The 5,065-nt window shown below is 37.2% G+C and overlaps 1 long non-coding RNA gene across 1 annotated transcript; it reads right to left on the bottom strand.

Annotated features, from left to right (window-relative positions):
* Nucleotides 1–3,313: 3,313 nt before the first annotated feature.
* On the bottom strand, nt 3,314–4,787 carry LOC118477597. The gene is made up of 2 exons (XR_004858486.1): nt 4,685–4,787; nt 3,314–3,630 (listed from the first exon to the last, which is right to left on the bottom strand). It is a non-coding gene; the product is annotated as an uncharacterized LOC118477597 (long non-coding RNA).
* Between the last annotated feature and the right edge of the window lie 278 nt (nt 4,788–5,065).

Below are 5,065 nucleotides of genomic sequence, written 5' to 3'. Positions count from 1 at the left end.
CGTATTTGTGGAGTCAGTTTGTTTTTTCCTGCATGTGTTGGTTGGTATGGGAGAGTAGTGCAAGGTCGTCGGCAAAGTCAAAATCCTCGAGGGTGGAGAAGAGGGTCCACCTTATGACTCTTGATGTATCCTCTGTTGTTTTCCTCATGACCCAGTCAATGGCCAGGTTGAACACTAAGGTTTGGAAGGAATTAATGACCCATTTCGCGGTAGTAACCCTACATTAGTGCTTACATAAGCACTCAGAATTTATAACCATGCACAGGGGAAAAAGAAAGACGGATAGACAGTTCAGTAACAACTAAGGTAAAGAAGAATATTTTATATTAATATTATATAAATGCGGCGCCCTGCAAACCATCATCTGGCGAATAGTAACAGAGGTTGATCCCTAATTCAGACCCCTCTGTTACACTGTTATACGCTACCAAACATTCAATTTTGTGCGTTCTGCAAACGCTATCACCATGTTCTACCATGTACTAAGGTACTACTGTATAAATCTAGCTTGCTCAGTTTCGCCAGACGCCGTGATTAACAAGATAAAACGAAATCGCTGTTTAATCTTCATAGATCTTTGCATACTGGTCTAAACATTGGATGACCAACAGAATCTAAAAAAGCATATTCACAAAGGCCACAGCAGACTAAGGTTCTGTTAAACCTAAAGCAGGTCAAAAAGTGAAAGGGGATTTTTACAGCCTACACCTTAGACATTGTAAGTTGACATATATTTTTCTCAACACCACACAGACTACTAGATGAGTACATAATATAATATACTTTTCGAGACTCACATGGAGACGTCTAGAGTCTAGACAACCGTAGGAGGAAATCTTCATGCTTACACTCAAATGTGGGGGCAGCGTAGTGTCGCTGTCTCAAAATGAGCAATTTGTTGACCAGGTTATATTACTGTAAGTTATTGTTTTCAGTGATCCTGAGTAAGCACCCAAAGAGCCAAAGTTTTTAATACACGTAGGGCCTAAATAAAGAAACTGTTTTATTGCAGGTTCAATTTTTTTGGAGAAAAAAATATTGTTTGGTCGCTGGCCCGTAGAAGGACTATGCAGAGTTTCGAGAGCATGAGATTAATAAATAAGCAAGAATTTTTTTTCAACAAACGAAAATGATCAAACTTACAGTTTTATAACAAAGTCCCATGGGGAAGTACGAGCAATAAAAGAATAGCAAAACTTAGGGGGGCTTCATAACCTGGCGGTTCAACAGTTTGCCTCTCGTGTCAGAAAGCTTGGTGTTATTCTTGGTTCGTTTACTATTGTTACTTTTGAACACCTCTGGTCCCAACAAATGTGGGTGTTTTTAAGTTTCCATCGTTATACTTTCCATCGTTTTGGAGGTGGGCTTCCAACCCTGCTGGTCAAAGCCTTCCCGAGCTGAGAGGGATACAATATCCCGGTAGAAAGACCGAGATACTCGATACTCAACATATCTCCCCACTTGGGAACCGAACTCGAGTCTCCTGCGTGCGACAGTGAAGCACCTATCCGCTACAACACAGGCAACAGACGCCGGTGCACCTCTAATCCCAGTAAATGTTGGGGTCGAGCACCTAGACCTAGTCTTCTTTTTTAAAATAAGAGTTTTAAGGCACTTGCAACACAATAAGGTCATAAATATAAGTGCCGAAGATTAGAGGTGTTACACGAGAGAAACAAACATGACATATTCAATAAAGAAGGATGAGAGGTAAGGATGATATAGATGTTTGATAAGAAAGAAGGAACAAACCACACCGAAGCACCCACCAACCACCCACTGCAGAAAGTTTCATCAAATCATTTGGTAGTTTGATACATTTATTTCGCGGCTACATTATTTTTCCTTCACAGGGGAGCAAAAGCTAACATTTTGGTAGTTTTTATAAACTTAAAATTTTCCAAAATCAAACAATTTAAACATGTTTCATTTTCTAGGCCAAGACTGGGTATATGATGAAAATCATGACCAACAGAAGGCTACCACGGGTTACATGGTATTACGGAGTCTGATGTCTTCTTTCCTTGCAGTATGTGGAGATAATCACGAACACCTTTTTCGAAAACAGTTTACGGCTGCTAGAGAGCCATCAAAGGACATTTCATGAATGTTCCAGTACGAAAAAGACGCGAAAGGATACTTTTTATCTCTTCGGAAAAAGTTTGCTTTGTGGGCAAAGAACCTTTGAACAGCATGCTAAATTATATTCTAAATTGTGTTTTACTGTGTGTCAGATGATAAACAACCTACAAAAGATTGTCTCTAAAATGTACCGGAGGCTAGCAGAAAAACAGACGAGGCAGCAAAATGCATCGCAAAAGCCTACACTCAAGGTGAAAGACAGGTGGTGGCCGGGGTCTGAACAGTACAGTGGTAATAGCAGTCCTAAAAATTCTTAAAACATTCAAAAAAGAACTTGAGATTTTTAAACACATGTAAAGTCCTTGGGATTTATTATTTTACTTGATGTTAACAAAGTCACCACACAAACTTATTACACAAACAGGCATTCTAGACCTCACTCTTCCTCTGAAACTACACCAATCAAAAACAAAGCTCAACAGCAAACCAAGAACAATTACCATGTCATAAAAAATAAGGCCACTGAAAAACAAAAATGACCCCAAAAATATTATTGCAACGGCAGTTTCTACTATGTCACATAATACCAACCTGACTACAGATGCAACTCTGAAACTCGGGAAGCACAACCGTTTTGACTTAGGTGCATCTTAGCCCATCCCTTCCTTCCCCACCTCTAACTAAATCGAAGTAAACGATATAATTATTTGTTATTTTGTGCTCTGACTCTGAGAGATAAATAAAGGAAAAGAACAGCATAGGTATTGAAACACATGCAAACTGTGACCTGCACTTTTGAACACATCTGAGAGAATACGGAATTTGACATCCATTTTTTCTTATTGAATAATATTTTTTTAAAGATTAAACAGCTAACAAGTAAACAATGAGCCGAATGAACATGTGCACTTAAAAGAAACAACAGAAAAATAATCAAATCTTTTTTTTCTTAATATTATGAAGAGATTCATTGGTGATTAAATTTAATAAATGTCATGATGATAGTAAACATCAGCAGTATTTTATTCAGGATTATAATATAATCACTAGGCAATTCACAACGGAATGTAAAATACAGGGAATCATCATTCATCCAAATAAAAGGACACAAATAAATAAAATGGCCTTCAATTTAACTCTTCTACTACATTCAAACCAGTGTTAATGCTGCTCAATTTTAACTAAAACATTCAGCTATCTAGCAACAACAACTTTATAATCATGGAAATAGTTTTGGCTTCAAATGATGAAAATCATAATCCACTACATTGTGGAACATGGCAAAGGGCAGTTATTCTACAACAAATTACCTCCTGCCTCGGAAACAAAGCTCTACAATTAAATGCATAGTTCTAAACAACATTAACAGAAAATTGCCAAACAACAGATCTTGATTACTACTGCACATTCAACATTTTGATATGGCCAGGGAAGATTTGACTCATGTCTAACTGTGAATTATTTAGCCACTTCCTCAATGAACTTCGCCAAGGTAACGTCCCTTTGAGACAAACCCCCAACATCATGGGTACTCAAGGTAATCTGAACCTGTTGCAAAAACACAAACAAAAAAGACTTACAGTTCACAGAGTTATGACATGAAATAAAATGTTAATGACCTGATGGGTTAGCTGGTTGGGCAATACGAATCAGAATATTTAAAGAGTCAATTCCCTGTGTAACATATGGCTGCAACTGCATAAATGAATTGTCAAACATAGTTTAACTCACAGCAGAGAAATACATTGCATCAAAATTAAAGATGGATAAGGCTTAAAATCAATGAAAATTTAGAGTTTTAAAAAATCCTATTTTGATCTAGGGTCAAATTTAGCGTGATACAAAAATTTTCAGAGAGAGAGAGAGAGAGAGAGAGAGAGAGAGAGAAACAAACACTGAAACTATCAGCAACTTCATTTTCAGTGACCTAAGTTTAGTCAAGAAATAAGTTCATATCTCACTTATGCATATAATCAACTTGCCATCCACCTTACCCTACCTACACACAAAATTTCATGACTGCACTGACAAGCACACACAAAAGAGCAGGGACATTGTACATAAATTATGACACTCCCACCTGTGCTGGTCACCACTTAAGCTCTACTAATCATAGAAAACACTTTGTAAAAATAGCATTAACATATATTTCCTACAGAATTAGCAGTAATTTATTAACTACATGTGTGTTATCATGGGAAACACACTATACACATGACCCACATAAGCTGAGCTGCAATCACACTACATCCCCACTGAAAAATGCAGTTATCAATGGAGTATTCACGTATTGTACACAAAATTAGAAAGTTAGTCGACTATTAAATAATACCCAGTCCCCAACATCCACATTGAACGCTACACCTTCAAAGCATTGGCAGGCAGATATTTCGCTCTATGAGTCCATTTCTCTTTTCAAAACCCAGCACTGCCAATAATCAAACTCATGAGTAATGTACTGCATGTGTCAAAATCCAACTGCATATCAATCATACAGTTAAAGGTGGGGGGAGAGGGGGGCAGAGGTTGTAAAAGGCCAAAGGAAAGAGTAGGCTTAGACTTGGGATGTAAGATAATTACTTTGATGAACACATTGCCCTACCTTGTTGTAAACATTGAACCATTCTGGGTGGTGATCCATTTTGTCCGCCTTCAAGCCAACTCTGGTCATAAATCCAAAAGCCTGCAAAAATTAAACAATACATAAATCTGCTGACACTGGACATTTTCAAGAAAAAACTGGCATTTAATTTCATAGACTGAAAAGGAAAATTTTCATTTGCACGATAGCTTACCAATAATAATGTTAAGAACAACAGCCAATTTTCACAAAGCTTGAATTATACATGAATGTCAAACGTTTAAACGTCATGAAAAGGAAATAAAAGGTAATAAATTTTACTGTAGGTTTCCAATATCTGAGCAACAGTGTCCTACAAGTTACAAAATTAACTACAACATTCTTAGTTTGCTTAAAAGCAAA

Source organism: Aplysia californica, unplaced genomic scaffold (genome assembly GCF_000002075.1).
Source record: "Aplysia californica isolate F4 #8 unplaced genomic scaffold, AplCal3.0 scaffold00151, whole genome shotgun sequence".
Lineage (NCBI taxonomy): Eukaryota > Metazoa > Mollusca > Gastropoda > Aplysiida > Aplysiidae > Aplysia > Aplysia californica.
Note: the sequence above shows the minus strand (reverse complement) of the source record. Positions and strands in the feature narration are given on the sequence as shown.